Raw genomic sequence first — 27,829 nt, forward strand, 5'->3', positions numbered from 1 at the left:
ACCACGGCACATTCAAGTTGTGAAGTGCCATTCATGTGTCACTAACATGTGGCCCCAGGGCACTTTTTAGGTATACATCTTTCTGTGGTACCAAGTTAAAAAAAATCTTGGTACTAGTTGGCATGCTAAGACCCAAAAAATAATATTTACTGGTACAGTTTGGTGAGTTTTAGAATATTTACCTGTTGTTTCTCAGAGCAACTAAGCTTGCCACCACATCAGCTGATAAAGCATAAATAGGCCCATATGCATGAAGGAAGTATTCTGATCCAAGTAGGAAGGACTGTGGCTCATACCTGTGTTCATCAAAAGAGAACAATCAAAACAATAAGCAGGTAGCGACGAGTGCTACACAGTATAATTGCCCAGGTGAGCGTTCGCAAATACAAAAAAACATATGGTATGAATTGCGCTCTTGTTCCCTCAACTTGTACACCGTATGTTTTATGTACCCCTAAACTTGCAGTTGCATTTCTCAGGTTCTTAACCAGTTAACCACACAATTTTTCTCTAAGTTCGCACTGTTTTTCTTAGACAGCCCCCCCACCCCCACCGGATCCAGTTATTAAATGGAAACACTATAACCAACTTTCTCCCGGCCATTACATACATGTCCATACTAGTAGTACATACCCTATTCACTGAGAACAACAAGCTGCTTAACCTATTCTAAACAGTCCAGTACCTCATTCCATGCTAACCATTGCATTCCCTTCCAATACTCGAGCACAATTGTTGGCTCTAAAAGAAACATATCTCAGGAAGCTCAGAAACTATGAAAAAATGCAGATATGAAAGTACTATACCCAATCCAAAACAGTCAGCGCTAAACATATAAAAACAAATTTAGGCCCTTACAGCAAATATTGCCTACTAGACCAATCCAAGTGAGCCCCACTACTTCTTTATATCCTATGATATGAAAGTACTAGATCCAGTCCAAAACAGTTATCAGCGCTGAACATGGGAAAAAAATAGGCCCTTATGGCAAATGTTGCCCACTAGACCAATCCATGTGAGCTCCACTGCTTCCATATCTCCTATGATAGGTGAAACAAGGATCACTGACGGCATCACTCCTTGCCCACCAGACAATGCCAACCATTTTGGTTTCAGATAACTATTACGAATCTTAACACAAATACTTGTGAGACCAGAAGACTACAGTTTTGATGCACTACTGTTATGTCGTAGAAAAAAATCACTTTTGGTTCAGGTTTTGCAATATTAAAATACATCTAGAGACATCCATTCCTCCAACAAGTATTTCCGAACGGAGGGAGTACTTTCCATATATTTAGCATGTAACAACATGTATTGCTTCTTAGAGTTAGACATCCTTCACAAGGAAAAGTGTTAGGTAAAAAATGAAAAGAAGAAACTAACCATTTCAATTTGGGATCAGTAAAAACAGGCCCCTTCTTCAGGCATCCAATGTATGTTTGTGTATGTGTACCTTACAAAAATAAAATTTGTGTATGTTGGTCAAAGCCACCGAGAGCATATATCTTGGATGTTGTCAGTTTCTTGCTCACCTGGTCTCAAGTAAGTGTCATCATCAGCTTTAACATAGAAATCAGAATCGAACAACGCATAGGCAGCCTTAAAGAATGCTAACCTAAAACATAAGATCAAATCAGTTCCCATATGAAGAGATAACATAATGATATGATACTAGCTATACTGTTTACGTTTTGTATGGAAGCCTGCTATACTCCTCCTCAAGATCTAAAAGCACAAAATCATCATATTCTTCAACCTCTCTTTCAAGAGCTGCCATCTTAGACTTGTCATTGCTTTTACCGATCACAAATCTGAATGCCAGACCAGTAGCTTCCTCCAACCTGCACTAAAGTGAACATGATGAGAATTGCAAGAGCACTTAAGCGACATCATCACTGGATAGAAACCAAAATAAAAAATAGTTGTGACAATCATCAAGCAACAGAACTTGGGCACGTTTACCACTAGAACTCTAGAAGCAAATGTACAAATTCCCTGTACAGAACAATAGATTGTCCAATTTCATGCATCATTCTTCGATCTCAGGAAAGAAACTAATTAATCACTATTTATCAGTAGTAGTGAGAAGAGTGCAGCAATTCAAAAGGAGACCCTGCCGATCGGAGGGGAGCCACGTCCGCCTGAGCGCGCGGCGGCGGCCGACGGAGCCGAACCCGGTGAAGATCCCGACGAAGGCCATGACCTGGTGCCTGCCGCGCGATTCGGTGGCGAGGCCCGCCGGGAGGTCGGTGGCGCCGCCCGCGGCATCCCCGGGGCGCCGGTCCCAGGCGACGGAGACGGAGAGCGGGTGCGAGGAGTCCGGGCAGCGGCCCCGCGGGGCCTCGGCGGGCGCCCAGGAGAGGGAGACCGCGGCGGCGAGGAACCCGGCGAGGCCGAAGAGGAGGCAGGCCGCGGAGACGGCCGGCGAGGAGAGGAGGCGGCGGAGCGAGGAGCGGCGGGGGCGGCGGCGGGTGCAGATCTGGTGGGCGTCGGGGAGGGGAGAGAGGGAGAGAAGAGATAACGGCGGGGGGGAGAGAGGGAGAGAAGAGATAACGCACGGTGGGTGTGGATCTGGTTTGCCGTCCTCTGTTTTGTCTCTTTGCCGTCTGCTAGCAGAGGGCAAGCCGTCTGCTAGCAGACGACAAAGAGGTGGCGTTTTTTTCGTAAACGGCTCGTTAGTGGGGGGCCACCTCTCTCTTTGCCGTCCGCCAGCTGACGGCAATGATTCTTTGCCGTCCGCCAGCTGACGGCAAAGAAGTGACTGATGGCAAAGGCTTGTTTTGCTGTTTGCCATTTTCTTTGCCGTCTGCTTTTGGGTAGCTGATGGCAAAGACCTTCTTTGCCATCCGCTAGCAGACGGCAAAGAGCTGGCAGATGGCAAATTAGCTGATTCCAGTAGTGTTGGTTTGGCCAACTAGATTGGTTTTTCTTGCAATGGGGGAAGTGCTTAGCTTTGGGTTCAATCCTGCGGTGACCTTTCCCAGTGACAGTAGTGGCAGCAAGGCACATATTGTTTTATTGCCATCGAGGATAAAAAGATGGGGTTTACATCATATTGCTTGAGTTAATTCCTCTACATAATGTCATCTTTCTTAATGCGTTACTCCATTCTTTATGAACTTAATACTCTAGATGCATGTTGGATAGCGGTCGATGTGTGGAGTAATAGTAGTAGATGTAGAATCTTCGGTCTACTTGACAAGGACGTGATGCCTATATTCATGATCATTGCCTTAGATATCGTAATAACTTTGCGCTTTTCTATCAATTGCTCGGCAGTAATTTGTTCACCCACCGTAATATTTTCTATCTTGAGAGAAGCCTCTAGCGAAACCTATGGCCCCTGGGTCTATTTTCCATCATATAAGTTTCCGATTTAGTATTTTGCAATCTTTTACTTTCCGATCTATAAACCAAAAATACCAAAAATATTTACTTTATCGTTTATCTATCTATATCAGATCTCACTTTTGCAAGTAACCGTGAAGGGATTGACAACCCCTTTATCGCTTTGGGTGCAAGTTGTTTGATTGTTTATGCAGGTATTCGGTGACTTGTACGTTGTCTCCTACTGGATTGATACCTTGGTTCGCAAACTGAGGGAAATACTTATCTCTACTTTGCTGCATCACCCTTTCCTCTTCAAGGGAAAAACCAACGCAAGCTCAAGAAGTAGCAGAGCTCTGTAGCATTTCTGGTTTTATATGTGGATGACATATTATTGATTGGAAATGATATAGAATTTCTGGATAGCATAAAAGGATACTTAAATAAGAATTTTTTAATGAAAGACCTCGGTGAAGCTGCTTGTATATTGGGCATCAAGATCTATAGAGATAGATCAAGACACTTAATAGGACTTTCACAAAGCACATACCTTGACAAAGTTTTGAAGAAGTTCAAAAATGGATCAGTCAAAGAAAGCGTTCTTGCCTATATTGCAAGGTGTGAAGTTGAGTAAAGACTCAAAGCTCGACCATAGCAGAAGAAAGAGAAAGGATGAAAGTCATTTCCTATGCCTCAGCCATAGGCTCTATAAAGTAGGCCATGCTGTGTACCAGACCTGTTGTGTGCCTTGTCATGAGTCTGGCAAGGGGGTACAATAGTGATCCAGGAGTGGATCAGTAGACATCGATCAAAATTATCCTTAGTTACCTAAAGAGGACTAAGGAAATGTTTCTCGGTAATGGAGGTGATGAAGAGATCGTCGTAAAGGGTTACGTCGATGCTGACACCAATCCGAACGACTCTGAATCTCAATCTGGATACGTATTGAACGTGGGAGCAACTAGCTAGACTAGCTCCATGCAGAGCATTGTAGACATAGAAATTTGCAAGGTACGCACGGATCTGAATATTGCAGACCCATTGACTAAAACCTCTCTCACAAGAAAAACATGATCACACCTTAGAAATTATTGGGTGTTAATCACATGGCAATGTGAAAAACATGATCGCACCAGTTTTGCCTACTAATGGCGCACTACTGGTGCGCCACTAGCATCACTCCACTAGTAATTTTTACTAATGGCGCACCGCTGGTGCGCCATTAGTATCTGGTACTCTAATGGCGCACCAGGCAGTGTGCCCTTAGTATAGGCCACGGTGCGCCATTAGTATGCCTCCCAGGGGGCATGTGCTTTGCCATACTAATGGCGCACTGGTGGGTGATGCGCCATTAGTATCCTTTGGCATACTAATGGCGCACGTCTGGGTGATGCGCCATTAGTACGTATATTAGGGATTTTTTTCTTTTCTGATATTTGCATAGATTACAAAATATATTATTGGACAGAATATAAACAGCACCACACAGCAACAGCAGATTCATCGAATACAATAGAAGATTAGTCTCCGAATACAATTCATCATATTAGTCTCCGAAATCAAAAGACCGAACAAAGATAGAACATTACAAGTCTCGAGACCGCGAGTAGCGAGTTTGTCGAAATTAATACTAATCCTAACAAGTCCTACTAATCATCATCATACAACTTCTACTCGTTATTAATAACAAGTCATACGATCATCATCCTGATAGTCATCGAACCAACCCTACTTAATTGTTCTTAGCACATGATCATCAGTATTAGGCAGGACCTAAAATACCCTATTTAAGGTAAAATAGCATAAAACAATATAGACCCTGACTCTCCATTATGGAGAATGGAGATCATCCTGTCTCCAATTCTTGCGCGGCGCTTCCTTTCGCTTCCAAGAACCTCCTTACGACTGTCCATACATTTTTTCCATTCTCTGATTAGCATGTCTCCACTTCTTCTAGAAATCCGATATGGACAGTTGAGATTTGTAGGATGACCTGGATATAAGTTGAAAACTTGAAGGCTGCCATTCTGATACATCAAATGAGGCACACAATCCTCTGGGATTCTCTGTTGAAAAACATAGTAATAACTTCATAGTTAGCAATGATGTACTAGTTTTAGAAGTATGCAAAAGATGCACGGATGTCGTAATAGTACAAAATCTTACCAGGGTATCTCCATGGTAGTTACTGTAGTTCAACACGTGCACTAGTGGCACGTATTGACCATAAAGTTGAGGAGTTTGATTGTAGATATTGTAATTCTCAAGATTAGTACAAAATCCGACCAGATGATTTTTCTCCTGATAAGTTAACTCGGAGCCATCGGTGTAGTGGGTTTTGTCTACCATTTTCCGCACATTTTTTGAACAATCAAAATAAGCTGTCAATGGAAATAAGTTGTCAACTATTTTGAAATAAACAATATAGATTAGTTAATAATTAACTATGTTTGAGAAACTCACATAGCGGTAGAACTGGAGGCGTATCAACAAGGACCCAAATGTCCATATTGTCTTGGTCGATGCCAGGATCACCAAGATCCATGGTGACAAGCATACCCTCATCAAAACCATACATCTTGCAAAATGCTTCCCAATTTTTGCAACCAAAATGGGTTACGCTCTCAGCATTATACAGATTTACTTCAAAATCCACATCATGATGTGTCCTTAGGTGAATTTTCTTTGTTTCAAAATTTTCATGATCTTCAAAATCCATCCTCTCCAAGACATAGCGTCTTGCATGGCATGGGATGAACTATACTCGAATTGTAAAAGATGAAATTACACGTTGGAATAGTTGAAGTCATGCTTAATTACGAAAAAACACTTGTCGTCGTTGCGTACCATTTCAACTTCGAAGGTCTCCTCGAGCTTAATGCTGAAGCGCCGATCATCGTCCAGGTGAGGCCTGTCGCACAGACCTCGACCGTCGTGGCACCAGTCGCACTCCCTCGAGAGACTTTCGTCGTCCGATGACGACATTTCCTATGTTCATAATTCAAAACTACATCATCTCTGTTGGGTCCAATAAGATAATCCACAGTGTGGTGAAAACACGCCCATCCAAATAGAATATGTGGTATGGGCTTTTTTAGTAGGTCATCCTACCAGATTAGGGTTTATCGATGACGAGCAACTGACATTAGTCATAACTATGAGTAGATATCACACTTCTATATGAATAACACAAGAGGCAGTTGATCCTACTTAATTAAGTACTAAGATACCCCGGCCCATGCATTAGTCAGAAGTGCCCCATATGTCCTATTTTTAGCAAAGTCATGCTAAAATTCACGGAAAATTTCAGCATGACCTTTGCTGAAAATAGGACATATGGAGTACCCGAATTTGCCGGAACGGAAGTTAATCGACATTCCGGCAAACTCAAGGGTCTCTCGGGGTACCTGCAAAATCATCACGACACGATGGTCGCAGACAAAACCCAGCAAACTAGCAATTGATGGATCAACACGTAAAACATGTCCAATAAGAGCATATAATTCAACAACTCCACTGAAAATGAGAGCTGAAAGATGCAGGGAGCACAAACAGCTCAGAAAAAGGATGCAGGGAGCACAAATTAGCACTCCGATGCTGGCCTTGACAAATGATCCCACTATGTTGTTTGCTGGAATCTGCAAAATGATCCCACTATGTTGACAAATGATCCCACTATGTTGTTATACTTGAGAACACTATAACAAAATCAAAACCACAATAAACAGTGGTCAAATACAGAAGAAGGAACAATTTATTTGTACTGTAAAAAAGGTTAGAGAGAAAAGTTAATGAGGATGAGTCACATAAACCAATTCAGATCACTCCCTCCCCAACACTGGCAATGCTCACTAGATCTTTATAAACCTGGGTACTTGTTTGGGATAAAAATAATAGAAGGGATTTCAGGAAGGAGTTCAAAACATATAACATTGGAGGGTTAGATTCAATTTAACCTCTTGTACCTCCTGTACATGTGTGAATTAAGGAGTAGCAAGCACAGGAACAACAAAATTCAGAGATGACAGAAAATCAAGGCACAAATTACACAGAACCATGAAGCTAAAATATAACTATTTAAATGAAGGCATTGTTAGAAAAGACAACATAGTTCAGTAAAGTCATGAACAGAAATACTGCAGAATTTAGAGACCACTTAGTACTGTAAATTCAGTTAGCAACAAGACAAAGAAATTGCACTTATATTTCAAAGAAAAATATGACTACTCCACACTGTAAATCATCAACATTGACACTGTAATAACTGTATACTCCACACTGTAAATAGACAGAACATTTTTTTCCAATACTTGAATCTGCAGATTATCACGAGGAGTGAAACAATTTTGATTTACAAACATAGTTACTCGTACTACTTATCTGCGGTTGCCCAGATCATAATTGCATCATGCTTGCTTATCTGAGACTAATACAAAAAGAGAAGAGCAGTTTTAAACAGAGCAGAAGAAGTACTAGTGCAGGAACGAATGTAAGGTCCAGAAAATCCATCACAGGAGCAAGAAGAAGAAGAACAGTTTTACTAGCTTGCATGAACAAGTGGAGCAAATTGCTCAGAGGTGCTGCTGGAGATGCTATCGGGGCGGCGGGCCGCTGGACAAGGAGGAAGGAGGAAGGAGGAGAGATACCTGGGCGGGCGCAGCCGGTCGCCGGAGGGGTCGGGGTCGGGGTCGGGGTTGTGGTCGGGGTCGGCGGCGGCGTCGAAGGGATGGCTGCGCGGGGGAGGGCGCGGGGGCGGCGGCGCGGGGACGGGGGCGGCGGCGCGGGGGAGCTGCAGTGGTGGGGGCACGGGGGCGCGGGGGCGACGGGGGTGGAGTCCGGCGGGGGTCGGGGCGGCGGCGTCGTGGGTCAGGTGAGCGCGCGGGTGGACTGGCGAGGGAGAGGGGAGGAATTAGCTAAGGGGGGAAACTACGGTGCGCCATTAGAATGTTTTTTTTACATAGCAATGGCGCACCCACGACGGGTGCGCCATTAGTAAATTTTTTTTATGTAGCAATGGCGCACCAGCCATAGGTGCGCCATAAGTAATTTTTTATTATTATTTTTTGTTGCATCTAATAATTTTTTTTGAAAATGAATATGAATATGAAACAGTAACAATTTTTACAAAAACAGTAATAATTTGTGACGGTGGAGCGGGCCGGGGAGGGTGCGGGGGGTCGTCGGCGGCGGTGGAGCGGGCCGGGGAGGGTGCGGGGGGTCGTCGGCGGCGGTGGAGCGGGCCGGGGAGGGTGCGGTGGGTCGTCGGCGGCGGTGGAGCGGGGGAGGGTGCGGGGGGGCGTCGGCGGCGGTGGAGTGGGTCGGGGAGGGTGCGGTGGGTCGTCGGCGGCGGTGGAGCAGGGGAGCTAGGGTGCGGGTGGTCGTCGGCGGCGGTGGAGCGGGCCGGGGAGGGTGCGGGCCGGGGGGTCGTCGGCGGCGGTGGAGCGGGCCGGGGAGGGTGCGGGGGGGCGTCGGCGGCGGTGGAGCGGGCCGGGGAGGGTGCGGTGGGTCGTCGGCGGCGGTGGAGCAGGGGAGCTAGGGTGCTGGGGGTCGGCGGCGGCGGTGGAGCGGGCCGGGGAGGGTGCGGGGTGTCGGCGGCGGCAGTGGAGCGGGCCGGGGAGGGTGCGCTGGGTCGTCGGTGGCTGTGGAGCAGGGGAGCTAGGGTGCGGTGGGTCGTCGGCGGCGGTGGAGTGGGGGAGGGTGCGGGGGGTCGTCGGCGACGGTGGAGCAGGGGAGCTAGGGTGCGGTGGGTCGTCGGCGGCGGTGGAGCGGGGGAGGGTGCGGGGGGTCGGCGGCGGCGCCCGGTGGAGCGGGGTAGAGGGTGCAGGGGGTGCTCGGCGGCGAGGGTGACCGGATCTGGCGAGGTGGGATAGCGATCGCGAGATGGAGGGGGATCGAGATCAAGTGTCCATGAAATATACACTAATGGCGCACGGGGAGCAGTGCGCCATTACTAGCTTAAACTAGTAATGGCGCACGGGGAGCAGTGCGCCATTACTAGCTTAAACTAGTAATGGCGCACTGCACCAGGTGCGCCATTACTAGCTTAAACTAGTAATGGCGCACTGCACCAGGTGCGCCATTAGTAGTTTTGCAAAAAAGTAAAAAAAAATTAGTGGCGCACTATGCTGCTGGTGCGCCATTACTAGTTACAACTAGTAATGGCGCACTATGTCCTGGTGCGCCATTAGTATGTCTGGCAAAATAAAAAAAATTGTTACTAATGGCGCACCATTTGTCTGGTGTGCCATTAGTGTCTTTCACACTAATGGCGCACCAGCACATGGTGCGCCATTGCTATATAGCAATGGCGCACCACATGTCTGGTGCGCCATTAGTGGCCATTCCATCTATAGCCCTTTTCCTAGTAGTGGTTAGCTTAGCATATGATCGTCCAGTTTATTGCTACTGATTTCTTAATCTCAAATACATATTCCTTCGACCATGAGATCATGAAACTCCCGGATACCGGAGGAATACCTTGTGTGCTATCAAACATCACAATGTAACTGGCTGATCATGCAGGTGCTCTACAGGTATCTCCGAAGGTGTCTGTTGAGTTGGTGTAAACCCAGATTGGGATTTGTCACTCCGTATGACGGAGAGGTGTCTCTGGACCCTCTCGGTAATATAGCATCACAAGAGGCTTGCAACCAAAGTGACTAAGGAGTTAGTTACAAGATGATGTATTACGGAATGAGTAAAGAGACTTGCCGGTAACGAGATTGAACTAGGTATGGAGATACCGACGATCGAATCTCAGGCAAGTAACATACCGACAGACAAAGGGAAATACGTATGTTGTCATAAAGGTTCAAGCGATAAAGATCTTCACAGAATATGTAGGAACCAATATGGGCATCCAGGTCCCGCTATTGGTTATTTGACCAGAGAAGCGTCTTGGTCATGTCTACATCATTCTCGAACCCGTAGGATCCGCACGCTTAACATTCGTTGATGATATACTATTATGTGAGTTCTGTGAGTTGGTGACTGAATGTTGTTCGCAGTCCTGGATGAGATCATGAACATGACGAGGAGCTCCGGAATGGTCCGAAGGAAAAGATCGATATATAGGACAATACTATTTGGTCTCCGGAAAGGTTTCGGAATGCACCGAAGTTTTATCGGAGTGCCAAAAGGGGTTCCGGGAGGCCATCGGTACTTGGTGGGGCTCATGGGCCAAAGGAGGGAGGCGCAACAGTCCACTAAGGGGCTGAGCAAGCTCCACCTCCTCTGCCCACGTGCTAGGAGGGAAAGGGGGCGCCAAGGCAGGACAGCCGCCGGGCCCTCCCCTGCCATCTCCTCCACCCCTAAATAAGGAAAGGGGGGACGCCTAGGGCAGGTGCCTAGGGCTGGCCGCCGGCCACCAAGGGGGCGCCCTAGGGTTGCTTCCCTCCCCCCACCTATATATATGTGAGGAGAGGAGGGGGCAACACACACCATGATCCCCAAGCTGTGTGCGGTGCCCCCTTTCCTCTAATTCTAGTTCCTCCTCCGTCCATGTCCATTGTGCTTGGCAAAGCCCTGCGGATAGTTTCACCACGCCGTCGTGCTGCTGGAACTCATCTACCACTTCACCTCTCTTGCTGGATCTAAAAGGCGAGGACGTCATCGAGCTGAATGTGTGCTGAACGCAGAGGTGCCGTACGTTTGGTACTTGATCGGGACGGATCGTGAAGGTGTACGACTACATCAACCACGTTGATAAACGCTTCCCCTTAGCAAGATCAAATCAACTATCACCGTAGCCATCCCAAAGGTCTTACTTGGCTCAAACACTAATTGAAACACCAAAATACAATTATTGAAAAACAGAACCAAAAACCAAAAACATAAAAATAAAATTGGGTTGCCTCCCAACAAGCGCTATTGTTTAACGCCCCTAGCTAGGCATAAAACATTGATCTAAATATTGTCATATTTGGTATGCAATCCATAAGTATCTCTCATAATAGATTCATATGGGAACTTAATTTCCTTTCTCGGAAAGTGTTCCATGCCCTTCCTCAAAGGAAATTGAAATCTAATGTTTCCTTCTTTCATATCAATAATCGCACCAATTGTTCTAAGGAAAGGTCTACCAAGAATAATAGGACACGTAGGATTGCAATCTATATCAAGCACAATAAAATCTACAGACACATAATTCCTATTTGCAGCAATAAGAACATCATTAATCCTTCCCATAGGTTTTTTTAATAGTGGAATCCGCAAGATGCAAATTTAAAGAACAATCATCAAATTCATGGAAACCTAACACATCACATAAAGTTTTTGGAATCGCAGAAACGCTAGCACCCAAATCACACAAAGCATGGCACTCATAATCCCTAATTTTAATCTTAATTGTAGGTTCCCACTCATCATAAATATTTCTAGGGATAGAAACTTCCAACTCAAGTATTTCTTCAAAAAAATTCATCATAGCATCAACGATATGTTTAGTAAAAACTTTATTTTGATTATAAGCATGAGGAGAATTCAACATGGATTGCACCAAGGAAATACAATCTATCAAAGAACAATTATCATAATTAAAATCCTTCAAATCCAAGAGAGTGGATTCATCGCTACTTAAAGTTTTGACCTCTCCAATCCCACTTTTATCAATTTTCACATTAAGATCTATAAACTCCGAATCATTGGGACACCTTTTAGCAAAAGTTGACTCATCTCTAGTCCCATATTTATCAAGATTTATATTAGAAAACAAAGATTCAATAGGAGTCACACCAATCACTTTAAGATCTTCATCATTATTCTCGCATAAACTAGAAGAATGCGCTTTTACAAACCAATCTCGCTTAGCGCGCATCCTAGCGGTTCTTTCTTTGCACTCATCAATAGGAATTTTATTAGCTTTCAAAGATTCATTAATATCATGCTTGGGTGGCATAGATCTAGTTTTCAAAGAATCAATGTCAAGAGAAATTCTATCAACGTTCCTAGCCAAGTCATCAATCTTGAACAATTTTTCTTCAACTAGAGCATTGAAACTTTTTGGGAATTAGTAAATTATTTAATATTTTTATCAAGATCAGAGGGCATCTTATTATAATTTCCATCATAATTTTTGTAGGAATTACCATTATTATTAGAGTAATTACTAGGAAACGGCCTAGGGTTGAAATTACTTCTATACGCGTTATTACCAAAATTGTTCCTACCAACAAAATTCACATCCATAGATTCATTATTTTTCTCAATCAAAGTAGACAAATGCATATCATTAGGATCAATAGGAGCACTCTTTCTAGCAAACAATTTCATAAGTTCATCCATCTTTCTACTCAAAGTAATAATTTCTTCAATCACATGCACTTTTTTACTAGTGGAAAATCTTTGGGTATGCCACTGAGAGTAATTAGCCATAATATTATCTAGGAGTTTAGTAGCTTCTCCTAATGTGATTTCCATAAATGTACCTCCTGCGGCCGAATCTAAAAGATTTCTAGATGCAGAATTCAATCCGGCATAAATTTTTTGTATGATCATCCACAAACATAAACCATGAGTAGGGTAATTTCTTATCATCAATTTCATCCTCTCCCAAGATTGTGCAACATGTTCATGATCAAGTTGCTTAAATTCATTATATAATTCCTAAGGGAGATGATCTTAGCGGGAGGAAAATACTTGGAAATAAAAGCATCTTTACACTTATTCCATGAATCAATACTATCTTTAGGCAAAGATGAAAACCAAGTTTTATCACGATCTCGTAGTGAGAACGGAAATAGCTTTAGTTTAACAATATCATTATCCACATCGTCTTTCTTCTTTTGCATATCAGACAACTCAACGGAAGTATTTAGATGGGATGTGCATCTTCACTAGGAAGGCCAGAAAATTATTCTTTCATAACAAGATTCAACAAAGCAGCATTAATTTTATAAGATTCCGCACTAGTGGCGGGGGAAATCGGAGTACTAATAAAATCATTATTATTAGTATTGGAAAAATCACACAACTTGGTATTTTCTTGAGACATCGTGACAAAGAAAGCAATCTAGCACACGAGAAATCGGAGTACTAATAAAATCATTATTATTAGTAACGGAAGAAGGGCGAATAAAAGGGGAAATCTTTTTGTGTTTTTATGCAATTGTTTTAGAAGTTGGGGAGAGGAAAACAAGAGGCAAATGACAAATAATATAATGCAAGAGATGATAGTTTATGATGGGTACTTGGTAGGCTTGATGTAGATCTCCCCGGCAATGGCGCCAGAAATTCTTCCTGCTACTTCTTGAGCTTGCGTTGGTTTTTCCCTTGAAGAGGAAAGGGTGATGCAGCAAAGTAGAGATAAGTATTTCCCTCAGTCAAGAACCAAGGTATCAATCCAGTAGGAGATACATGCAAGTCTCCAATCTATGCACCTGCACAAACAATCAAACACTTGCACCCAACACGATAAAGGGTTTGTCAATCCCTTCACGGTCACTTGCAAGGATGAGATCCGGTAGAGATAGATATAAAAGAGTAGTAAAACGTAAAACAAAGTAAAAGCATTGAAGTGAGGTATTTTTGGGTTTTTTGGTTTATGGATATATATGATGGAAAATAGACCCGGGGCCATAGGTTTCACTAGGGGCTTCTCTCTTAAAGGAAAATAATAGGGTGGGTGAACAAATTACTGTCGAGCAACTAATAGAAAAGCGCAAAGTTATGCTGATATCCAAGGCAATGATTATGAATACAGGCATCACGTCCATGTCAAGTAGACCGACTCCTGCCTGCATCTACTACTATTACTCCACACATCGACTGCTATCCAGTATGCATCTAGAGTATTAAGTTCCTAAGAACGGAGTAAGGCCTTAAGTAAGAGGACATGATCTAGTGGGATAAACTCAAGAAATATGATGAAAACCCCACATTTTTACCATTGATGGCAACAATACAATACGTGTCTCGCTACCTCTACTTTGTCAGTGGGTGAGATCACCGGAAGATTGAACCCAAAACAACGCACCTCTCTCATTGCAAGAAGAACCAATCTAGTTGTTCAACCAAACCGATAATTCGAGGAGAAATACAAAGATATCGAATCACACATATAAGAATTAAGAGAAGATTCAAATAATATTCATAGATAAACTGATCATAAATCCACAATTCAAGGGATCTTAGCAAACACACTGCAGAAGAATATTACATTGGATAGATCTCCAAGAACATCGAGGAGAACATGGTATTGAGGATCAAAGAGAGAGAAGAAGCCTGATAACCCACAAGTATAGGGGATCAATTGTAGCCTCTTTCGATAAGTAAGAGTCTCGAACCCAACGAGGAGCTAAAGGTAGAACAAATATTCCCTCAAGCTCTATCGACCACCGATACAACTCTATGCACGCTTGACGTTCGCTTTACCTAGAACACGTATGAAACTAGAAGTACTTTGTAGGTGTTGTGGGATAGGTTTGCAAGAATATAAAGAGCACGTAAATAAAAACTAGGGGCTGTTTTAGGTAAAGAAGCAATAAAGTTAGTATAGCGAGTGTGGAAAAGTGGTGGTATAGGAGTTGCGAAATTGTCCCTAAGCAATTGACTACTTTACTAGACCGATAGCATGTTTTATGTGGGAGAGGCCACTGCTAGCATGTCATCCCTGACTTGGAATTATATGCACTTATGATTGGAACTACTAGCAAGCATCCGCAACTACTAACGTTCATTAAGGTAAAACCCAACCATAGCATTAAGATATATTGGTCCCCCTTCAATCCCGTATGCATCAATTTCTATGCTAGGTTGAAGCTTCTGTCACTCTTGCCCTCCAATACATAGTCCTATCAACATACAGCTAACCCTATGGTGTGATCCACACGCGCGCTCATATGATGGGCACAAAGGACAGCAACATAACCATAAGCAAATTAAACCAATCATAGCAATTCACCAATTACCAATAGGACAACAAAAATCTACTCAGACATCATAGGATGGCAACACATCATTGGATAATAATATGAAGCATAAAGCACCATGGTCAAGTAGAGGGTACAGCGGGTTCGGGAGAGTGGACCGCTGTAGATAGATGGGGGAAGGTGAAGATGTTGGTGAAGATGACGGAGGTGTTGGTGTAGATTGTGATGACGATGATGGCCCCGGCGGCGTTCCGACGCCACCGGAAGTGAGGGGTAGAGAGCCCCCCTTCTTGTTCTTCTTCCTTGACCTTCTCCCTAGATGGGAGAAGGGTTTCCCCTCTGGTCCTTATATTCCATGGCATGGGTGGGGCGAGAGCCCTTCCGAGATTGGATATGTCTCTCTGTCTCTCTCTGTTTCTGCGCTCCTGATTCTACCCTTTCACCGTTTCTTATAGTCCCGCAGATCCGTCACTCCGATTAGGCTGAAATTTGGACACGATTTTTATCCGGATATTGGCTTTCTTGCGGCGAAAGAAGGGCACCAACCACCTTACGGAGGGGCCACGAGGGCCTAGGGCGCGCCTGACCCCCTGGGGCGCGCCCCTCACCCTCGTGGGCCCCTCGGGCATCGTCTCGCGTTGATTCCACTTCCCAAAATTCACATATATTCCAAAAAAATCTTCGTCAATTTTTATCCCGTTTGGACTCCGTTTGATATGGATTTTCTACGGAACAAAAAACATGCAACAAACAGGCACTAGGAGGGAAAACCCTAGTAGTAGCGCGGATTTTGAGGCTATCAGCAGCGCGGGCAGCCGCGCTACTACTACGGCGCTGCAGCTAACTGTTATTAGTAGTGCGGTCTGTACTCACGCTACTACTATTGACTATATCAGCACCGCTTTTACAGAACGGGCTACTATTAATTAGCTGTAGCAATTTCCTAGCCCCGCGCTACTGTTATATCTTTCATCATTTCCCCCGGCTTCCTACCCCGTTTCAGCTTCAATAAATTGCAATTTCCAGATACTAGGTACTACTAGATATCAATTTCTTAAAGCATTATAGGTACTAGGTAGTACTCCCTCGGTTCCAAATTACTCATCGTGGTTTTAGTTCAAATTTGAACTAAAACTACGATGAGTAATTTGGAACGGAGGGAGTACTAGATAACAATTTCATACATACTCAACATGCATCCTCAAGCAGTACTAGGTGATATCGACGACGATCATCATATGTAGTTCTAGATGATATCGACGACGATCATTATATGTAGTTGTACATGATATCGACGACGATCATCATATGTAGTTCTAGATGATATAGCCACACACACATATGTAGTTCTAGGTGATATCGACGACGATCATCATCCTCAAGCCTGGGCGGTGGGTGTTCCAGATAGTAATTCGGATGACCTATCCAACACGAAGATTCTTGCCAACGAGGAGTCTCTTCCACCCAACCGAGTTTAAGTGTGTGCGACCGTCTATGTCCATGCAGTAAGTACAGGTGGTGACGGAGACCCTTGCGGTAAGGCGTAGTCCAGCTGAGCCTTCTTCATCAGGCTCGATACCACAACTCACAGATAGGTTCTTTGGCAATTTCTGAATAAGAAAAATGTATCAATTAATAAATAGCCTTGCACATACTCTTGCAAATATATTTCTACGAAGTATAGATTTCTACACTATCAAAAGACACAGTACTACACATTTGTACTAATTAAGCATTGATTCTACTAATAAGTATATATGGATTATCTACACTATTAATAGTTCCTTGGATTCTACACTAATAAGCATGTGATCAGACTCAACACTAAAGCATATCATCGACTGGATTCCACACAGCATATCATTGCACTCTACACTAAGCATATCATTTGATTCATTAAGCATATCATCGGATAATTTGCATTTGTAAGTATAACAATAAAGCATATATATATATCATCAAATTACTACAGTCAGTATAACATACCATTTCATGCCGATCGACCATGGTACTTGTCAGGCGGGTCACGAATGGCACCCCGACAAAGTCATCATGTGGCGGAATTATGTCCCATAGGTTGCACACTTCCTCCTCGCTCAGCGTCATTCTTTGAGCTACGATGGCTTCATGAAGTGGGTTCTCATCATCTTCATCGAGTGGTTCCTCATTATCTCCATCATCTTCGTCATCTTCATCATCTTCCACCAGGTTGATATAAATGACAACCATCTTGGGTCTTTCTGCTCTGAAGGAGAAGCTGATCAACTCACCACCAGTAAGACGCATGCGGGCGAGGAAACAAGCCCATCCATCTCCTCCAATCTGCGACATATTGCGTCCTTTCTCGACCTCCATAGTGTACGGCCCCCCAGGAGCCTCAAATGTCACAGTGTCTCCAGTCAGCCTCACATTGCATGGGAGGATCTGTGTAAAAAAAGCAAAATGACACAATGCAGCAATGCCAACACTAAAAATAAAATAGTTGTTACATTTCATCTAATTTCTTACCGCCGCATGACGAAAACTCGGCTGGAAGTAGATGGCGAACAGCTTGCTAGTTGCAAGGCTGCTGGCGCACCTTGACTTGCACAGTCGTCATGGTGGTGGTGGTGGCGGCGCCATTTTCCTAAAGCAATATGGGCATAAAGGATTAACGATCCATTTCACAGGAAAGAAAAATAGTAGCATGTGATATTTTTGGTTCTTCTTCAGTTATATTTTCATAGTGGAACCCGATCCCAAAAAGTAAACAACAAGCTCTCAATTAACTTACTAACACCTTATATAATAGAACCAACAGCTAGCAGGCAAATGCCAAATCAGCCAACAAGACTCACAGCCAACAAGTTCTCTAGATGAAGTGATTCTTCCGCGAGAAGCAATTTGATGGACAATTATAACCCAAAGATCTAGTAACATACAAGATGACAAGGTATCACCTATGAAAGCATTTCAGTGGCACCTATTGCCAAAAAAACTATTTGGCCCCTACCAAAGGTATAATCCTAAGATCTATAATAAGTTATCTACCAAATCAAGGTACCACCTACCAAGACACATTTCATCTAATTTGGCCCCTATTGCCTAAGATAACTGATTAAAAAACAAGTGGCAAATTTAATTGGGATTAACTTAGCACTTGCAAACTAAATTCTTGTATCAAAACCAATATCTAGCAGATCACGATACCACCTACCAAAGCATTTCAACTAAATTGGCACCTACATTTTGCAAAAAATAACTTACTACAAAAAAACAAAAGCATCTAGTTATCCATATGAAATTTGTAAGCCCTCGCTGCATCTAGGTAGGGCAGCCCTCGGGGGGTGCTGTTGAGGAAGGGGGATGGCATGGTGACCTCGGTCGGGGGTGCTGACGAGGGGAAAGCCGGTGACTTTCGTACGAGAGGGCGCGACGACAGCGGCTGGCGAGGGGATCGAGGGCGCTCGGCCAAAGGCGCCCGACCAGAGCTCACGGGCAGTGACAGAGTGGGCGGCGAGAGGGTGGAGGAGCAGCGAAGGGGCAGCGAGAGGGGAGAGGAGCATTAGCTGCTGCGGCGGTGGCGGAGGAGAAACCCTAACCGCAGCTGTCGGCGTCGGGCGGAGGGCGATGATTGAGAGATGAGCGTGCGGGTGGCCGGACCGCGTGTGTTGTTTTGCTTTAGCAGTAGCGCGGGTACAGGGAGCGCGCTACTGCTAAGCCCAATATCAGTAGTGCTTTGTCCTAAAAAAAGCTACTACTAAGTCTAAGCATGTAAAAAAATAAAAAATATACATTGGTCATCATTGATCTTTTTGTGTAGAATCTAAATAGTCAACATGAATCCTCACCGTACCTGTATAGGCACAGGTGAAGATTCATATTGCAGCCACAAATCCTACACATATAGTTCAATGAAGACCAAGTGCTCGAGATAGTTTGAGAAGTAACATATTTAAGGTGGTAAACACCTTGTTCGCTTAGCAGTATGGGACTAAACTTAATTAGTTGCAAGGGGGTGATACTTAGCAGCAGCGAGTTTTGAAGAAAAACGCTGCTACTAAGTACTTTAGCAGTAGCGCGTCCAGGAGAAGGGCGCTACTACTATATCTAGCCTGGAGGCAATGCCGTGGCAATTATAGTAGTAGCGCTTGTTTCACCTAGAGCGCTACTGCTACAGGGCTATTAGTAGCGCGGTTTCCTGAAGCTCGCTACTGCTAATTAGCAGTAGCGTTTGTTTTTAAACCACGCTGCTACTAAGATTTCTGTGCATAAAGTTTTCCCTAGTAGTGAGGAACTGGCACTGGGAGCTGGATCAATATGTTAGTCCCAAAAATAGTATAAAAAGTTGCCAAAAGTATGTAAAAGTTGTAGAATATTGGCATGGAACAATAAAAAATTATAGATACGACGGAGACGTATCAGCATCCCCAAGCTTAATTCCTGCTCTTCCTTGAGTAGGTAAATGATAAAAAAGATAATTTTTGATGTGGAATGCTACCTAGCATAAACTTGATCATATATCTAATCATGGCACGAATATTAAGACATAAGTGATTCAAAGCAATAGTCCATAATTTGACATAAATACATCAATACTCAGGCTTCCCAACAAACAATCATGTCTTTCAAAATTTCAACGGTAAAGAAAGCTATCCCTACAAAATCATATAATCTTGTCATGCTCTGTCTTCTTAACACAAAGTATTTATCATGCACAACCCCGATGACAAGCCGAGAAATTAGTTCATACTTTTTAACGCGCTTCAGCTTTTTCAACCCTCACGCAATACATGAGCGCAAGCCATGGATATAGCACTACAGGTGGAATAGAGTATGATGATAGGGGTAAATATAAAGAAGACAAAAAGTAAGAAAGTCTCACACTGATGCGGCTAACCAACGAGCTATGGAGATGCCCATCAATCGATATAGATGTGAGGAATAGGGATTGCCATGCAACGAATGCACTGAGAGCTATAAGTCTATGAAAGCTCAAACTGGAAACTAAGTGGGTGTGCATCCAACTTGCTTGCTCATGAAGACCTCGGGCATTTGAGGAATCCCATCATCGGAACATACAAGCCAAGTTCTATAATGAAAATTCCCACTAGTATATGAAAGTGATAACTCAAGAGACTCTCTATCTGATGAACATGGTGCTACTTCGAAGCACAAGTGAGGTAAAAGGATAGTAGCATTGCCCCTTCTCTCTTTTTCTCTCATTTTTTTTGTTTTTTTTGTTTTTTTGGTGGGCTTCTTTGGCCTGTTTTTTTTATTTGGGCTTCTTTGGCCTCTTTTATTTTTATTTTTAAAGTCCGAGTCTCATCCCAACTTATGGGGGAATCATAGTCTCCATCATCCTTTCCTCACTGAGGCAATGCTCTAATAATGATGATCATCACACTTTTATTTACTTACAACTCAATATTACAACTCGATACTAGAACAAAGATATGACTATATGAATGCCTCCGGCAGTGTACCGGGATGTGCAATGATCTAGCGTAGCAATGAAATCAAAAAACGGACAAGCCATGAAAACATCATGCTAGCTATCTTACGATCATGCAAAGAAATATGACAATGAATTCTCAAGTCATGTATATGATGATGATGGAAGTTGCATGGCAATATATCTCGGAATGGCTATAGAAATGCCATAATAGGTAGATATGGTGGCTGTTTTGAGGAAGATATAAGGAGGCTTATGTGTGATAGAGCATATCGTATCACGGGGTTTGGATGCACCGGCGAAGTTTGCACAACCTCTCGAGGTGAGAAAGGGCAATGCACGGTACCGTAGAGCCTAGAAAATTGCGAAAAGGTAAGAGTGCGTATAATCCATGGACTCACATTAGTCATAAAGAACTCATATACTTATTGCAAAAGTTTATTAGCCCTCGAAGAAAAGTACTACTACGCATGCCCCTAGGGGATAGATTGGTAGGAAAAGACCATCGCTCGTCCCCGACCGCCACTCATAAGGAGGACAATCAATAATAAATCATGCTCCAACTTCATAGCATAACGAGAGACTATACGTGCATGCTTCGGGAATCACAAACCTTAACACCAATATTCTTACTAAACACAACCATTTACTAGTACCTCCCACATATTATCATCTCTATATCGCAAAACTATTGCAAGGAACCTTATGTAGGATTTTATGACTAACCATGTGAATGACCAATTCCTGTCATCTCTCTAAGTAGATATAAGTGAAGCAAGAGAGTTTAATTCTTTCTACAAAAGATATGCCCACGCTGTAACAAATATAAGTGAAGCAAAAGAGCATTCTACAAATCAACCAAGGACTATCTCATACCAGAATGGTGCATAAAAGAAAAGTGAAAACTAAATGCAAAAGACGCTCCAAGATTTGCACATATCGCATGAACGAAATGAATCCGAAAACATACCGATACTTGTTGAAGAAAGATGGGATGCCTTCCGGGGCATCCCCAAGCTTAGACGCTTGAGTCTCCTTGAATATTTACTTGGGGTGACTTGGGCATCCCCAAGCTTGAGCTCTTGCCTCTCCTCCTTTTCCTCATATCGAGACCTCCTCGATCCTCGAACACTTCATCCACACAAAACTCAACAGAAAGTTCGGTATGATCCGTTAGTATAATAAAGCAAATCACTACTCTAAGTACTGTTGCAAATAAATTCATATTTTGTTTTTGCATTGTAGCTACTGTAATATAACTTTTCCATGGCTTAATCCACTGATAGAAATCAATAGTTTCATCAAAACAAGCAAACTATGCAATCAAAAACAGAATTTGTCTTAAACAGGACAGTGTGTAGTAATCTGAACATTCACCATACCTCTGGTACTCCAAAAATTCTGAAAAATTTAGGAAAAATAAACAATTTTTATAGCAAGACAGTGCAAAATGTTTCAGAACGGTTTGACGTTCTAGTAAAAAACATAAAATCGCGCACTACAGCCTAAGTTTCTGCTTTGCACCGCACAAACCAACAAGCAATGTAAACATCCTAAAGGCAAATCTTGGCACATTATTTTTATTTTTAAACTTCATAAAATCACACAACAGAAATAAATGACTCTCTAAAACTTCCGGGTTGTCTCCCTGGCAGCGCTTTCTTTAAAGCAATTAAGCTAGGCATATAGTGCTCAAGTAATGGATCCACCCGGATCCCAAGGTATATCAAAGCCAATTTTAATTAACAATGATTTGTGATTTAGCAGTGAGCACAAAGTAACATATATCATGTAATGACGAAGTCTAACTCTCTTCCTATGCATCGACAAGTCATAAAAGAACAATTCATGCACACAAAGTAAAGGCCAATACATAGCATAAGCAGTTTCTTGCAATTTTATCGTGTGGGAAACATAGAGAGGTGGAGATATAGTTCCTCTCTCATAATAATTGCAAGTAGGAGTAGTAAGCACATGCATATTATATTCATCAAAATCATCATGTGCAACGGTAAGAGGCAACCCATCACTATAATCCTTAATAAGGGCAAACTTCTCTGATATAGTGTAGTCGGGAGAATTCAAAAAGATATAGGACTATCATGCATGGGTGCAATAGCAAAAATTTCATGTTTAACATAAGGAACTATAGCAAGTTCATCTCCATAAGCATAATTCATATTGGCATCTTGGCCACAAGCATAGCCAGCATCATCAAAAAGGGATATCTCAAAAGAATCAACTGGATCATAGCAATTATCATGGCATTCATCATTCGGTAAGCATGAATGGAAATTAAATAATATATGAGTTGGAGAGTTACTCTCATTAGAAGGTGGGCACGTGTAGCTAATCCGCTCTTCCACCTTTTGTTCTTCGCTCTCCTCATCATCTTTTTCATCCAATGAGCCCACAGTTTCATCAATTCCTTCTTCCATAGACTCCTGCAAAATATTAGTCTCTTCTTGGACAGCGGAGGAGTCCTCGATATATGGTTTAACATAGGCATTAGAAGCATAATTATCATAACAATATTTAAGTATGGCAAAATTTTCAGATTTGTAAAGAGTAGCATCATACGTTTCAATCAAAGAAGCAATTTCATAAGCACCCTTAAAAGCAACAAATTCTTTAATTTGTTGAACATCATAGTAATTATAAACACCCTTAGCATACGAAGATACGATTCCATTATCACTAAACTCACATTGGTAGGGAAGTTGTTTCTTAGGGTCTTCAGAACAACAAGTAAAATCATATATTTCACATAAATTCCAAGCATAGCATTGCAAACGATGAATTTGATCCAGTAAAAGTTTCCCTTTTTCAGATATGCGGTGTCGCACATAACAAGCATGCTCATCTAAAGATTTGCCCTCAACTAAGCTAGTTGGGGTTTCAGCACGAGCACATAGGGATCGAAGATGATCCAAGTAAAAAGCTTCAGGAGTGTGAAAGATTTTGAGGGGTTCTTCAACCATTGGTGTAGTATGTACAACTATTTTTTGGTATTTTACGTTTCCTACCCATAACTAAAGATAGAAAACAAGAGCGCAAAATAAAAACTACTTAGTGATAAAGCAAACAAGCACACACAAGAATATTGACCCCACACTATAACTCCCCGGCAACGGCGCCAGAAAAAGATCTTGATAACCCACAAGTATAGGAGATCAATTGTAGCCTCTCTCGATTGAGTGTCGAACCCAACGAGGAGCTAAAGGTAGAACAAATATTCGCTCAAGTTCTATCGACCACCGATACAACTCTATGCACGCTTGATGTTCGCTTTACCTAGAACAAGTATGAAACTAGAAGTACTTTGTAGGTGTTGTGGGATAGGTTTGCAAGAATATAAAGAGCACGTAAATAAAAACTAGGGGCTGTTTTAGGTAAAGAAGCAATAAAGTTAGTATAGCAAGTGTGGAAAACTGGTGGTAGGAGTTGCGAAATTGTCCCTAAGCAATTGACTACTGTACTAGACCGATAGCAAGTTTTATGTGGGAGAGGGCACTGCTAGCATGTCATCCCTGACTTGGAATTCTATGCACTTATGATTGGAACTACTAGCAAGCATCCGCAACTACTAACGTTCATTAAGGTAAAACCCAACCATAGCATTAAGATATATTGGTCCCCCTTCAATCCCGTATGCATCAATTTTTATGCTAGGTTGAAGCTTCTGTCACTCTTGCCCTCCAATACATAGTCCTATCAACATACAACTAACCCTATGGTGTGATCCACGCGCGCGCTCATATGATGGGCACCAAAGGACAGCAACATAACCACAAGCAAATTAAACCAATCATATCAATTTACCAATTAGCGATAGGACAACGAAAATCTACTCAGACATCATAGGATGGCAACACATCATTGGATAATAATATGAAGCATAAAGCACCATGTTCAAGTAGAGGTTACAGCGGGTTGCGGGGAGTGGACCGCTGTAGATAGATGGGGGAAGGTGATGAAGATGTTGGTGAAGATGACGGAGGTGTTGGTGTAGATTGCGATGAAGATGATGGCCCCGGCGGCGTTCCGGCGCCACCGAAAGAGCGGGGGAGAGAGCCCCCCTTCTTCTTCTTCCTTGACCTTCTCCCTAGATGGGAGAAGGGTTTCCCCTATGGTCCTTGGCTTCCATGGCATGGGAGGGGTGTGAGCCCCTCCGAGATTGGATATGTCTCTCTGTCTCTCTTTGTTTCTGCGCTCCTGATTCTACCCTTTCACCATTTCTTATATTCCCGGAGATACGTAACTCTGATTGGGCTGAAATTTGAACACGATTTTTATCCGGATATTGGATTTCTAGCAACGAAAGAAGGGCACCAACCACCTTACGGAGTGGCCACGAGGGCCCAGGGCGAGCCTTACCCCCTAGGGCGCTCCCCTCACCCTCATGGGCCCCTCGGGCATCGTCTCGTGTTGATTCCACTTCCCAAAATTCACATATATTCCAAAAAAAATCTCCGTCAGTTTTTATCCCGTTTGGACTCCGTTTGATATGGATTTTCTGTGAAACAAAAAACATGCAACAAACAGGAACTGGCACTGGGCACTGGATCAATATGTTAGTCCCAAAAATAGTATAAAAAGTTGCCAAAAGTATGTAAAAGTTGTAGAATATTTGCATGGAACAATAAAAATATATAGATACGATGGAGACGTATCAAATCCATGTAGCTACTAGCTATGGACCTGTAGGTCTTTGGTAAACTACTCACGCTTCATCAGAAGGGCAATAGAGTTGATGTAGATGCCCTCCGTGATCGAATCCCCCTCTAGCAGGATGCCGGAAAAGGCCCCAGGATGGGATCTCATGGGAACAGAAGGTTGCGGCGGCGAAAAAATATTTTTGGTGGACACTTCTGGTATTTTGGGAATATTTGTGAATTTATATGCCAAAAATTAGGGTTGGAGGAGCTCCGAGGGGCCCACAAGACCTCAGGGCGCCCCCTGATGCACTCCAACGTATCTACTTTTCCTAACACTTTTCCTCTTGTTTTAGACTCTAATTTGCATGATTTGAATGAAACTAACCCCGGACTGACGTTGTTTTCAGCAGAACTACCTAGGATTTTTGTTGGGGGTTCAAGAACGACACCTATGGGATCACAAAGAATCCCTACTACGGCTGCGAGGGCGCGGGGCTGTAAAAAGAGCAGGTTTAGAAGATCAACGCGGGGGGATTTTATCCAGGTTCGGGCCGCAAGCGATGCGTAATACCCTAGTCCTGCTTTGGTGTATATTTGGTGTTCTTGAGATCTTGAACTAGCTGTGGTGCATGTCTAGCCCAAAAAGCCTGAATACTTTCTCAGTATGCCTCGGGCCTCCTTTTATAGTCAAAAGGGTCGCCACAGTGGCACACAGGAGGTGGAAAGTATGTACAGTGTACAAGTCTATCTCTGACATCATGGGACAAAATGCATTTAATGCGCTATCGACGTGTCCCATTGCTTTATCGGGGACGACAAGGAAGCCCGTCCCGTCTGTCGCCACTTCGCCTCGCTCCGACGCACGTCCAGGCTGACGAGGCGTGCAGCGCCACGCTAGCTGGTTGGCTGCTGAGCTTGTGCGGTGGTAGAGTCTTCACGAAGTTCTGCATGCCACCATGCAGGTGCTTGCTTGGTTGGCCTAGAAGCTACATGCTGCCACGTAGGTGCGTGCCTAGTTGGCAGGCTAGCTGCTGCGTCGGGACGGCCACGGGGCAGCGAAGCTTTGGTAAGTGCGGGCCTGGCTGTGGCCCCGCAAATGCCCCCGGCAAGGGTCTTGCCGGGGGCCTTCGTCTTCTGGTTCTTCATCCAGTCCTGTAGGCCCTCCGTCTTCACAAAGTTCTGCATACCACCATGCAGGCGCCTCCCGAGCCTTGGTTCCAATGTTGTCGATGGTGTCAGAACTCTCAGGCTCAAGGGTGGCGGCCTTGCTGGTGTTGGGTAAGTTGCCCCGACAAGGCTCTTGCCTGGGCGGCGTAGGTCGTCCCCGGCAAGGCTCTTGCCAAGGTAAACCCACATTGCCTCTTCACTCTTCGCGCCTCTAGTTTCAGCGCGGCTCTGGTAGTCTTGTATTTGCTTCCTCTGCCCCGCCAAGCGTGGATGCAGGTGTGGCTACAACTGCCCGCGCACAAGCAAAGGGGTACAGAAGGCCCCTACTTTTGTACACCAACAGGGGCCCTCGGGCCTGGGCCACACATAAGCGCGGAGCGTTGTTGGGCCAGGCCCAGAACGGTGCGCGGGCACGCGTGGCAGAGTCTTGACTATGGTAATCCCTTCGCCAGTGGTGCTTCCCCACGACCCGCGTTGAATGCGTGACATGGGGGTCGTGCGTGGGGCGGTTGCTGTACATCTGCGTCACATCGTGGTAAAATGGTAAAGGGAGGCCCGTGCCTTCCCCATAAAAAGGAAAAAACCGCAGGCGCGCTGCTCATTTACCCCCTGTGCCTTTTCCAATCTCGGAACTGCCGTCCCCCCTTCTTCTTCCTCAAGCATGCACCAATGCTTTCGCCTCCGCTCGCCACCGCCGCGCACCCATTGCCTTCAATCCCTCATCCCTTCTCAACCGCCATGGCGCCCAAGACGAGCAAGGGCAATGGAGTGGTCAAGGACGATGGGGGGAAGGAGGCGCCGGGAGTCGACCTGGCGGAGTTGTGGATGCAGTTCACCCTCTTCAACTCGTCGGTCAACGTGCTTGTCCTCAGGGAGGAGTTCAGGCCTCTATGGGGGAGGGAGACGACGGGGCACCCCGCCACGCACATTGTCCCATCCGACTTCGCTAAGGCTGGTCCGAATCAGTATCCCTTCTTCGTCGATTACTTCTCCTGTGGGCTTTGTCCCCCTTTCTCTGATTTCTTCAACGACATCATGCACACCTACGGCTTCCATCTTCTGGACTTCACGCCGAACGCTGTGGCGTGCATGGCCTTCTTTTCCCACCTCTGCGAGGGCTTTGCTGGAGTGCTCCCCAGTACGGCGCTCTTCCGCCACTACTTTTCCCCTCGCATCCAGCCAGGGGGTGCCATCTCTGGCTGGATCACCTGGATCCCAGGGACCCAGAGCAGGGGCACGTACCCGGAGGGTGCCCAGAAGGAGAGGTGGGACAAGTGGCGGGGCCGGTGGTGCTGGATCGAAGGGGAAGACCCGCCGGAGTTCTGCCGGGTCCGTCAGAGGCCGCCGGTCCACGGCAAGGACTGGAGTGACCT

General features: G+C 44.2%; 1 pseudogene; it reads right to left on the reverse strand.

The window, feature by feature from the left end:
• Window positions 1–178: 178 nt before the first annotated feature.
• LOC123120266 (probable beta-1,3-galactosyltransferase 14) lies at window positions 179–27,385 on the reverse strand (annotated as a pseudogene).
• Window positions 27,386–27,829: the final 444 nt, after the last annotated feature.

Source organism: Triticum aestivum, chromosome 5D, assembly GCF_018294505.1.
Source record: "Triticum aestivum cultivar Chinese Spring chromosome 5D, IWGSC CS RefSeq v2.1, whole genome shotgun sequence".
Lineage (NCBI taxonomy): Eukaryota > Viridiplantae > Streptophyta > Magnoliopsida > Poales > Poaceae > Triticum > Triticum aestivum.